The following is a 12,897-nucleotide window of genomic DNA, read 5'->3' as shown; positions in this document are numbered from 1 at the left end:
CAGAATGTGTATTTATTGACTTAACACTGAGGATCCATTTAAGAATAACAAGTCAGTATTAGAATATCAAGCATGAATTGCAGAGCCGTTGCCTTTCACATTGGAGTACATTTCTCAGCACTACACAAAATTGAATTATTTTCAGGCAAGGAGTTATGCACTTTAACAATGGATTTTAAGGTATGAGACTCTATGTTACTAACAACAAGTACAGATGTGATCAGAGCACAAACGCTATGCATGATGGACATTGTGGTCCATGTGAAATGCGGAATAACGTCAAGAGATTACAACTGGTGGAGAGCTAAAAGATGGCAAGATTCCTTGGTTCATTGGAATCAAGTTATTGGGCATTATAAAAATCTACACGAAGAACCACTGTATTTAAGTTTTAGAAACTTCCAAACATCAGCATTATGAATATGTCTGACTTTAATTTGAACGCAGTCCGTTTTCAGTGTTGACACGCTTTAAGTTTAAGAGGCGAACACCTGACAGCTGCGCATTTACATATGATTAAGAACTAAAAGCAGGTCGAAACGAGTCATATTTCTCTATGAAATAAAGGATTTGGATTACAGACCAGTTGGTGGGCTTGTCTTTCACACTGCAGGAATGACGAGTGTGTGTATTTTATTGAATAAACATATATATAAATATATATATATATATATATATTATCTACTGGCGGTCGCCAGTAGATAGTTATAGTTAGGACCGTGTTTCCATAGGAAATCTGCAACATTCTATTTGGAATAACTTTGGCGCCGGTAGACGAATCCTCGCAAATTTTTCAAAACTAATGGGGCGCTACGCTCCGCTCCTACCCTGAAAGTCTCGGGGGGATTCGTCAAGCGGGGGCTGAGAAAAAAGGGGGGTCCCAAAACGCGTTTTCCCCATGCATTTTCCCATAGGACCTTTAGTCCGAGCTACAGCCCGAACGGCTGAACAAAATTACTTGAAATTGGGCAGAGAGGTAGTCCTCAGGTCAGGGATGTGCCTTTTGCAGGTCTGGTGTAAATCTGTTCAGTAGGTCCTGAGAAAATAGCATTTAAATCAATATATATATCTGTAAGCGCGGTCCGTGCGCTTACGGTAAGCTTACCGTACGCGTACGGTGCCGTGCGCGAGCTCAATTCTGATTGGTGGTTACATGACTGTAAACATTCGAATCGGTCGAAATCAGAAAGTATCGGCCGCCATTTTCTGTCTCTCGCACTGAAAAACAAAGGTTGATAACATGAAAAGGGGGCAACGAAGAGAGTTGCAGACCCCCTAGCGTTCGTCAGGGGGTCACGAAGGACCAAAAAGTATGAAAAAGACATTTAATAATTTTTTTAAAAAAACGCGGAGTGCGCGTACGGTAAGCTTACCGTACGCGTACGGTAAAAAAAAATAAAAAAATTAAAAAAAATTAACAATCACATTTAATATATAAATCTAAGGACCCCCAAGGGAGAAAAAAACAATTGAAATTTTGTAAAAAATGGCGAGGCGTGCACGGTACGAAATGCGCAACGTGGGTGATCGGTGCGCGAAGCGCACCGAGAGCCCACAGCGCGTGCACGGAGCGCGAAGCGCACCGTGCGCGCAAAAATTAAAAATAAATACATAACTTAGCATTTAAAAAACTGTACAAATTCACTGAAAAAACCATAGGTTTCACACACGTTATAGTTAGGAATTGGCATTTAAAAAACCTTGCAAATTCACTTAAAAAACCATAGGTTTCACACAAGTTATAGTTAGCTGTACATTTCACTCGTAAAAAACCAATGAAATTCCACGTTATAGTTAGATCAGGTAACTATAACTTGCGCGACCGCAATGCACAATGTGTCATTTCAGATGTCATCATTGATATCATGAGTGATGTCACTGACCATGTCATAAGTGATGTAATATGTGACGTCATCAGCAGTTTATTGTGGGCGCGCAAGTTATAGTTACCTGATCTAACTATAACGTTGAATTTCATTGGTTTTTTACGAGTGAAATGTACAGCTAACTATAACTTGTGTGAAACCTATGGTTTTTTAAGTGAATATATATATATATATATATATATATATATTCAAACCAAAACGCCTTAGCCTTCTAAAGCAGGTAATGCACTCCGAGCCAGTAATTAATGAAGAGCTTTATTCACCATACTGACAAACCGGTTTCGGTCTTCACGACCTTTTTAAAAAAAAAATATATATATTTATATATATATATATTTATATATATACACACACATATATACATACATATTATCTACTGGCGGTCGCCAGTAGATAGTTATAGTTAGGACCTATTTTCCATAGGAAATCCGCAACATTCTATTGGGAATATCTTTGGCGCCGATTGACGAATCTTCGCAAAATTTTCCAAACTTTTGGCCAGCTCTGCTCCGCTCCTACCCTGAAAGTTTTGCAGTGATTCGTCAAGCGGGGGCCGAGAAAAAAGGGGGGTCCCAAAACACGTTTTCCCCATGCAATTTCCCATAGGATCTGTTGTCGCAGCTACAGCCCGAACCGCTGAACGGAATGACACCAAATTTGGCAAAGAGGTAGTCCTCAGTTCGGACTCGTGCCTTTTGCATATATGGTGTGAATCCGTTCAGTAGTTCCTGAGAAAATTAGAGTTAAAAGTACATCAATATCTATGGCCGCGGAGGATCCACAGATCTTCCACGCACCCTCCCCGAACCCTCCCAAGCACGAGCTGAATGCTAATTGGCTGCCGACACTCTGAATCAGGAAGTGTTGGCAGCCATCTTGTGCCTCGGTAGAACCGAGGCACAAGAAAGCACAAAAACAAAGACGCAAAACGCAACAAGGGGGCAGGGTAGAAACACCCTGACCCCCTAGGCCTGCTCAGGGGGTCCCACAAGGACCCCCAAGGCCCCAAATTTTTTTTTTAAATAGCAGGATGCGCGTAGGGTCCGCGCATCCAACTAACGGAAAAAAAACGTAGCGCGGGCTCCCGCACTTCGTTTAGATTTAGCCCCCGGGGGGCCAAGTCCCGGGGGCAATATGGTTTTACAATGGGGGGCCCAGAGGGGCCCCCCAGCCCTTGCGACCGCCACCCCCCGGGGCTTATGTTAATGTATGAGGGGGGTCATGGCCCCCCCGCAGCCCCGGGGACCACCAGCCCCCGGGGCTTTTTTTTTTTTTTTAAACCCTGTGTGGGGGGGCTCGAGCCCCCCACATGCCCCGGGGACCGCTACCTCCCCGGGGCACTGAATATGTAAAATAGGGGGTCCGTTACGGACCCCCAAGCCCCGGGGACCACCACCCTCCGGGGCTTTAACTTAAGTGGGGGGGCCGCGCGGCTTCCCCCCTGGAGCCAATGATGGCCCTGGGGACTGACACCCCCCAGGGCCGGCTCCTGCAGTGTCCCAGGGTGCCCACCCCCGGGACACTGCTGTTTGCTATGGCAGGGTGAGAGCCTTGCAGCTCCCATCCTGCCATAGCAAACTGCTTTGGTATTTGGAAGAGAGAGCAGGAAACCTGCTCTCTCTTCCAAATACCAAAGACGATTGCTTTTCCACACGGGGAGCAGCATGTTAGCTGCTCCCCATGTGGAAAAGCAATGTCGGCTCCCGCAGGACGCGGGGAGCCGGCGGGGCTGTGGGAGGATTGGGGACCCCCCCACGGCCCCCAACGGAGGCCAGGCCCCGGGGGATGGGGTCCCCGGGGCCATAGGTAGCACAGGAGGGGGGCTATTCAGCCCCCCTCCATACAAAAAAATAATTTTTTTAAAAAGGGCCATGCCCCGGGGGATGGGGTCCCCGGGGCAAATTATGGCCTGGGAGGGGGGCCACGCGGCCCCCCTCCCCAAAATTAAAAAACAATAAATTTAAAAAATGGCCCCGGGGATGGGGTCACCCGAGGCCATAGGTGGTCCCTGGCGCATACTGGAGGTACCTGGTGGGCTAGTTGGCCCCCAGGGGACCTCAGGATTGAAGAGGAATTAATTTCACAACTTAAAACGCGCCACAGGGCGTGTTTGCACACGTCACCTCAGGCTCCTCCCCCTTCCTTCACCATTGTACAAATATTCCTCTAAAATCAGCCGAACTACGAATTCCGATTTACTCACCTGTAATCAGGAGAGAACCCAGTGCTGACCCTGAAAAGTGATTCTAAGCGTACTTACCAGTAACTTGTGTTTCCGTCCAAAGGAATCCATTGTGTGGTTTTCACCAGAAAATTTTCTAAGTGTCCATTTTTTAAACGTACAAATATTCCTCTAAAATCAGCCGAACTACGAATTCCGATTTACTCACCTGTTATCAGGAGAGAACCCAGGGCTGCATCTTTTAGCCCAGCACTGACCCTGAAAAGTAATTCTAAGCGTACTTACCAGTAACTTGTATTTCCTTCCATAGGAATCCATTGTGTGGTTTTCACCAGAAAAGTTTCTAAGTGTCTATTTTCACAAACTAAAAATATTTGGCCAGTGCTGGATCCAGGATCCACCACTGAGTAAGAAAAAGTAACGATAACACTACTTACCTGCTAAGTGAATTTTCTGCCATAGGATAACATTGGTGATTCTATGGGAAAAAGTTTCTAAGTGTCAACTTTTAAAATACAATAATATTCCTTAAAAATCACTACTGTAACCAAAGTGCTTTTACTCAACTGTTTACAGGAGATGTCCAAGGACTGAATCTAGGATCCAGTCTTGTGGTTAGAAAAGTAATCCATAAAGTAACTAATTGCATTTAACTAGAAATTCACATTGAGCTCAATGTTGCTTTGTGTTTGAAATTGTGTTGCCCATTGCAACAACTGTAACTACTGTACTTAAAAGTCTGTTGACTATTTGCCAAGTATTTAAATTAAAGTAATTCATTATGAGAAAGTATATTTTGTATTGTAATGTATAATGTAATTATAATGTAATTAAAAAAAATATATCTAAAAATAAATAGTTTAAAAAATGTAGTAAATCAGTATAAAAAAAATCAGTATAACAATTAATACATTCAAAATTGTCATTTAGAAAACCTTTGAAATTCACTGAAAAAACCATAGGTTTCAGGCCTGATATAGTTAGGAATTAGCATTTAAAAAACCTTTGAAATTCACTGAAAAAACCATAGGTTTCAGGGGCGTTATAGTTAGGAATTGGCATTTAAAAAACCGTAGAAATTCACTGAAAAAACCATAGGTTTCAGGGGTGTTATAGTTAGCTGGACATTTCCCTCGTACAAAACCCTAGAAATTCCCCTGTTAGTTAGTTCAGCTAACTATAACTCGCGCCTCCGCAATGCACTGCTGATGACGTCACATATTACATCACTCATGACATGGTCAGTGACATCACTGATGACGTCATCCATGTGATAAATTAGTGCATCTTCTCACACCCTTTGATATACTCAATCAAAATTTCAGACGTCCATTCTCAAAACCATAGATACTCCAATACCAATAACTACATACCCACTCATTGACTCTTAGATCTACACACACATCCACTCACTCACCTGTACAGTCACTCATACTTACAGTCACTCAGTACAGGACTATCATATGCATTTATAAACCCACATAGACACTCACACACCACCAATCATCCATAGAGGTACTCTCACACCTAGTCAGTCATGCAAATAATTAATCACACTCCCATTTACTCACCTATGCAGTTATACACACACAAGTTCACTTACTGATAAGAATAGTACCACAGTCTTACGCTCTTATACAATCACTGATACAAGCCCCCACTCATCCATACAGCCACTCTCACAATCACACACTCTCACATATTCCCACTTATATACTCTTACACACATATATACTGCCTTTCACATATGTAGTTACTCACACATGTACCACTGAGATATACATTCAATCAATAACACACCCATACATACACTCACCCAACCATACAGTCCATCACAGATGCACTCTTAAAACCATGCACCCATAGAATCACCCACTCACACATGTATGCACAGAGTCACACACACCCCACCCACACAAACACTCAGGCACCCAAACAGATACTCAGACAACCAATCAATAACCCATAGAGACACTCATATAGCTATTCACAAAACCATGCAGCCCCTTATACACCAACAGACAGACAGATACAAACATTCACACAGTTTAGTCACTAGTCTGCAGTAAGATACGTTTAATGACTCACTTATATAGTCAGTCACGCACCTACTAAATCATCCATTCACACACTTGTACACCCACTCATTCTTCCATAGGTTTTCCCTATATATATATTAAACATATTTAAAATTTACAGAAACACACACTAACTGGATGACATCATCAGTGATGTCATCAGTGATGTCATTTCAGATGTCATCAGTGATGTCATCAGTGATGTCACTGACCATGTCATGAGTGATGTAATATGTGACGTCATCAGCAGTGCATTGCGGGGGCGCGAGTTATAGTTAGCTGAACTGACTATAACAGGGGAATTTCTAGGGTTTTGTACGAGGGAAATGTCCAGCTAACTATAACGCCCCTGAAACCTATGGTTTTTTCAGTGAATATATATATATATATATACACACTAGCACATTCATATGCATTTATGCTTGTGTGTAAAGCTATCAAAATATATGTATATATATACATATAGAAATATATATATAGAAATACACATATAGAGAGAGGTTTGTTGAGCCCAGGGGAACTTCACCACCTCCCGAGGGCTAATTAAACATTGCTGGGGGGCTGTGCGGACCCCCTAAACCCCAGGGACCACCACCTCCCTGGGGCTAAAAAGCACCTAATGGCGGGGCCCCGTAAGCCCTCCGGGGACCACCATGTCCCTGGGGCCAAATACCTTCAAAACAATGGGAGAGGAGCTGCACAGCCCCCTTCCTGGGCTGTTCTCCAGCTCCCTAGCCTGGAGCTAATAATGGCCCTGGGGACTGCCACCCCCCAAGGCGAGCTCCTGCTATGTCCCAGGGTGCCCATCCCCAGTACATAGCTGTTTGCTTTAGCTTGTCAGGAGCTCCCAGCTCCCACCAAGCTAAAGCAAATACTGTTTCCAGCGAGAGGAAGCTGTCAAAGTGCTACCGCCCTCTGGAAGCGGAGGTTTCATCTCTTTTCCTGCCCACAGACCTGCGGGCAGGGAAAGAGTTAAAACAATTGTGCCTGCAGGGAGGGAGCTGCCTTTCCAGAGCTACCTCCGTGCAGCAGCAATGCTGGCTGCCGCAAGAGGCTAGGAACTGGCTGGGACCGCGTGGGCCTTAAGGCTCCCCCGAGGTGCCGGGGAAAAAGATCAGAAGGAGGCAAAATAAAGGACAAAAACGTGCAGAGAGAAAGACAGAAAAAGGATCAGTAACAAGCAGAGGCAGAAAAAAGGTTAGCAATGAGCAGAAAGAGTCAAGGTAAAGGTGAGAAACAAGTAGAAGAGGCAGAATAAAGGACAGAAACTAGCAGAAACAGGTAGAATAAAGGTCAGCAATGAGCAGAAAGAGACAAAATAAAGGTGAGAAAGTAGCAGAAAGAGGCAGAATAGAGGTCAGAAATGAGCAGAGAGAAAAAAATAGACGTCAGAAATGAGCATCAAGGGGCAGAATAAAGGTCTGAAATGAGCAGAAAGAGTCAGAAGAAAGGTCAGCAACAAGCAGAAAGAGTCAAGATAATGGTGGGAAACGTGTAGATAGAGGCAGAATAAAGGTCAGAAACAGGCAGAATAAAGGTCAGCAATGAGCAAAAGAGACAAAATAAAGGTGAGAAAATAGCAGAGAGGCAGAATAGAGTTCAGAAACGAACAGCAAGGGGCAGAATAAAGATCAGAAATGTGTAGAAAGAGGCAGAATAGAGATCAGCACCGAGCAGAAAGGCAATATAGAGGTCAGAAACAAGGAGTAAGAGGCGGAGTAAAGGTCAGAAACTAACAAAAAGAGGCAGAATAAAGGTCAGCATCGAGCAGAAAGAAGCAAAATAAGTTCAGAAATTAGTAGAAAGAGGCAAAATAAAGGTCTGGAATGTGCAGAAAGAGGCAAAATAATGGCCAGAATGATCAGAAAGAGGCAAAATAGAGTTGATAAACGAGCAGCAAGAGGCTAAATAGAGGACAGAAAGAGGCAACATAAAGGGCAGGAGCAAGTAGAGAAGAGGCAGAAAACCGAGGAGAAAATGAGCAGCGGAGGCACAAAACCAAAGGCAGCAGAGAGTAGCGGACTGCAGGCAATTTGGACAGGAGGACCGTCACTTGGGAAGCTGGCACGAGGACCTGCTCCAGTGTGCCCCCTACTGTGTTTTACTGCGTACCCACTGACAGACCCACTTATACACTCAGGCACCCACTCACACATCCACCCACGCACTTACACAATCACTCATAGACCCACTCAGAGACTCATGCTCCCACTGACAGACAACTCAGACACTCATGTACCCACTCAAAGATCCATTCAAGCACTCATTCACCTACTCATAGACCCACTGAGAGACACACACACACACTTACACACTAATGCACTCACTCACAGACTCACCCATCCACTCAGACACTCACACACCCACTCACAGACACACTCACAGACTCTCACAAGCTCTCACAAACCAATTCAGGCACTCGTCCACCCATTCACAGACCCACTCAAACACTCATGTTTCCATTCACAGACCTACTCAGAGACTCATGCACCCACTCACAGATCCACTCAGGGACTCACACACCCACTCCCAGACCCACTCAGACACTTTCAGAGCCATACACAGACCCACTCTGATACTCAAACAACCACTCACTGGCCCAGGACACTCATGCACCCACTTGCACACCCACTCATCTACTTATACAGCCATTCACACACCCGCTGTCAAAGGTTACAGGTTACAGTTAGAAAATAAAAATAAAAATTACTTTGAAACTCCCTGAAAAAACAAAGGTTACATGGATCTTATAGTTAGGAAATAGAACTCAAAAACACATAGAAATTCACTGAAAAGAACAACGGTTACAGGACTGTTACAGTGAGGAAATAGAATTTTAAAAACCTTAGAAATTAAATGAAAAAAACAGAGGTCACAGGGACGTTATAGTTAGGCTCTGATTTCACTCATACAAAACCATTGAAATTCAGCAGTTATATTTAGCTGAACTAACTATAACTTACGCCCCCACAATGCACTGCTTATGTCTTCACATATTACATCACTCTTGACATGGCCAGTGACATCACTGATGACATCTCAAATTACATCATTGATGATATCATCCACAGACCCACTTTCACATACAGTCATACCCCATACAACCTCTCATACACCCACTCACATACCAATTCACAGACCCATACTACTACTGACACACACACTCACTCAAACATCTACTCACACAACCACCCACTCACCCATGCAACTGCTCACACAGCCACTCATGGACCCATACAGCTACTCACACACCCACAAAACCATTCCAACTCACACACCCATACAACCACTCACACACCAACAAAACTATTCCCATTCACACACCCACACAGCTGCACACACAAACACTCACTCATCCATACAGCCACTTACACAGCCACTCACTCAGCCATACAGCTACTAACAGAGCTACTCACTCACCCATATAGCCACTCACAAATCCTTTCACTCACCCACAAAAACACTTACATACCAATTCACACATCAATACAATCACTCATGCACCCATTCACTCATCTATACAGCCACTCACAGAAATACTTACTGTGCAAAATAGCCATTCTAACACTCACTCACTTACTCATTCATCCAGTCAAACAGCTATTCACTTACCCATACGTCCACCTACACACCCAGTGATTCACCCACAGAGCCATTCACACACACACACTCATCTACCCACAGAGCCACTCACACAGCCACCACAGTCACTGATACAGCCACTCATACACCCAAACTGTCAAAGACTCCCGCACTGATACAGTCACAGTGCTACTCAGATGACATATGTTAGTAACAGTATCACTCATAAGTAGTACAAACAGAATAGTAATTTAACTTATGGATAAGATTAGAATATATCTTTAACTCTCAGAAACGTTTATGAAACACTTACACTCACTGGATGATATCATCAGCAATGTCATCATTGATATCATTTGAAGATGTCATCAATTATGTCATCAGTGATGTCACTGACCATTTCATGAGTGATATGATATGTAAGGTCATAAGCAGTGCATTGCAGGGGCATAAGTTAAATTGAGAAACCCGACTGGGGTTGGTCATGTTCTATCAGGTAATACACATAGTATGTGTATGGCTGGTTTGAAGAGGTAGAATACACCATATAATCAACTGTGTGTAGATAGATTTGATTTTATAAGGACCTGACGAATCGCCACCAGATTGGATGACTACTCGGCGAGAAACATGTTGACCACACAATAGAGCGCTCTACCTGAGACATAACCTCAGACATGCACCTTTATTTCTTTTAATCAGGTTGGATGACCTATTGATTAAACATTTTTTTGTTGGTGCTTCCAAACCTGTTTTAAACTTCCTTCAGATTACACACCTCCACTCACTCATCTACACTGGTTAGGGCCCTGACCCACACTGCACCAAACGGCGATTTGGAATAAAAGATCTCCGCCAAAGAGACCCTCGTAGGGAGCCCGACAGGTATTGCAGCACCGACCTGACGAGGAACAGCCCTATGATGAAGCATGACACCCCACCGGGTGGGTGAAGGCCCCAAATTCCAAGAGGAGGAATCCCTGTCCTCCTACATCTCATGACCACGCAAAACTGGTTCCCTTAGTTCTCCCTTGTCTCGTAATTAGGAACAGTATACGTTCTGTATCTTTACTAAGTTTGGGCACGTATGCTGGACCTGTCCAAAAAGCCCAGAGTCCCTCCTTTGTGATTGGATAGACAATGTAAGGACAAGGCTGGGAAAAACAGTGCAAGTGGACATTTTTCTGATAAGCTAGGCAGGGGACATCTCCAATGGACAAAGTGATGGATAATGCAGAATAAGAAGTTTGAGAAGACATCTCAGTGGAACCAGCATGAGATGGCATTTTAGGATAACCAAAACAAGGAGACATAAACAATTAGTGGGGGCAACTCAGATGAACCAGGGTTGGAGACGGCTCAGAATAACCAAAAAGGCTACACTCAGGATAAGTAGCACAAAGAGACATCTTAGAATAACCAGTGACAGGGAATTTTGCTGGTTTCATAGCACAGAGATCATTTGAGATTACCAGAGCGAGGGATTATGCATCTGAGAATTATGAGTGAACACCTGAGCAAAACTGCAGTGAGGTAATAAGAGAATAACCGATACGATAAACATCTGGTAATGATCAGTGTGTGAGACATCTGAAGACAAGCAGACCAATAACAGCACCAGTTGAGAGAGATCGGTAAAAGGGGCATCTGATAATAACCAATGGGGCACCTATGAGGAGAGCCAGTGTCAGGGGGCATCGGTGCATCACAGTATGAGGCATTTTTGAGAATGACCAATGTGGGGGCATTTAAGGGTATTCATTCCCACGACGTGTCAAGGTAACTTGTGGGTGGGACAGCTGAGCATTAAGATATATCAATATCTCACGATACTCAGCGGGAGAAGATATTTAAGGAGAACCCGTGAGAGGGGACATATATTGGTGGTGGTGGGGGGGGGGGGGGGGGGGGGAAGGCGAGTGAATACTGAGGGTACTCAGTGCGAAGGCGCAGCTCAGTGGGCCGGTGGGCTCTGCCGCCTTCCCCTGCACAAAGACTCCTCTCCCCACCGGCCCGACACAGACCCGCTCCATCAGCAGCGCGAGCACCTCGCTATAGCAACGTGATGCTGCGGCTTGGTACCACAATCCGCACACTCACACCAACCTCCTGCCAATGCTGACTGACACTGCTCTCGCAGCCTGACCTGCTGCTGGTGGTGATGGGTACCACAGTCGTGTACTCAAAGCCTGTTGCTGCTGCTTCTGCGGACGGCAGTTCTGTCGAGGCTGCTGCGGGGTGCCGAAGACTGCTCACTGGCAACCTGTTGCTGGTGTCGCTCCTTCGTGCCACTGCTGCTCGCTGACAGATGCAGCTGCGGCTTCTGCCTCCTCACGTCCGATGTTTTCTTCCCACCCAACGCCAACGTGTCAGTCTGCCACAGAGGCGCTTTCCCGCGGCGCTCTGCCGCCGGTGCTCAAACGGAGAGTGTGTGTGAACCGATCAGAAGGAGGGGATGGGGGGGCAGTCATTCAGAGCTAGCGTTCTCTGGGGTGCATCGGTTCAGTAGTGCCCCCTTCTCCCGCCTCCCATCACACGCACACAGCTGTAGCAGCTCCACCTTCATCCTCGTTTGTAGTAACAATTCCCCCAGCACTGCAGAACTTGCCCAACCTTTCCCCTGTTACCCACAGACACAGCCGTGCCACCGTCCTCCTGGCATGCCGCGTTCAATCACATCTGCATACGCTATGTTATGTTATCGGTATTTTCAATAGCGCTATATTGCTATTAAGAAGGATTCGCAGCGCCCTGGTCTCAAGCATTCTGTCAAACACCGGTGTCTGTTTTCTGTTTCTTTTGAGTGTGGTCGCCAATAGTATGGGCGGGGTTACTGTTTCGTGTGTATGTTTGGTTGTAAGCGTTGTTTGGTGTGTGTTAGACCGGAAATACAACACTCAGTACCAACCAAAAAGCGATGATTCAAAGCCCAGTAGACTAACAATAGTAGCATAGTCAACCACACTGCTGTTGCTGCGCTGAGACGCTTTGGCAGAGTCACGTGAGGTCTTGCCCCGGGGTTGGAATCGCAGGAATGCTGAGGAGTAGGCAGGCGGTACCTCACTGGCAGACTATGTGATGTTCTTGTCCAGAATAGCCGAGGGTGTTTGAGCGGACTGTTCTCAGAATTAGGAGGTGGATTGGCATGGCTGTGTGTACTTCACAGCAT

At 45.1% G+C, this 12,897-nt stretch overlaps 1 protein-coding gene across 1 annotated transcript in view; it reads right to left on the bottom strand.

Moving 5' to 3' along the window:
* Positions 1 to 12,425, bottom strand: part of LOC146798566 (transmembrane protein 272-like) — a 256,427-nt gene extending 244,002 nt beyond the window's left edge. The window contains exon 1 of the mRNA XM_085627986.1: positions 11,875 to 12,425. The gene's annotated coding sequence lies outside the window, so the exon portion shown is untranslated. The remainder of the gene's footprint in view (positions 1 to 11,874) is intronic.
* Between the last annotated feature and the right edge of the window lie 472 nt (positions 12,426 to 12,897).

This window comes from Triturus cristatus, chromosome 9, assembly GCF_964204655.1.
Source record: "Triturus cristatus chromosome 9, aTriCri1.1, whole genome shotgun sequence".
NCBI lineage: Eukaryota > Metazoa > Chordata > Amphibia > Caudata > Salamandridae > Triturus > Triturus cristatus.
The sequence above is the reverse complement of the archived record's forward strand: the minus strand, read 5'-3'. Positions and strand labels throughout refer to the sequence as shown.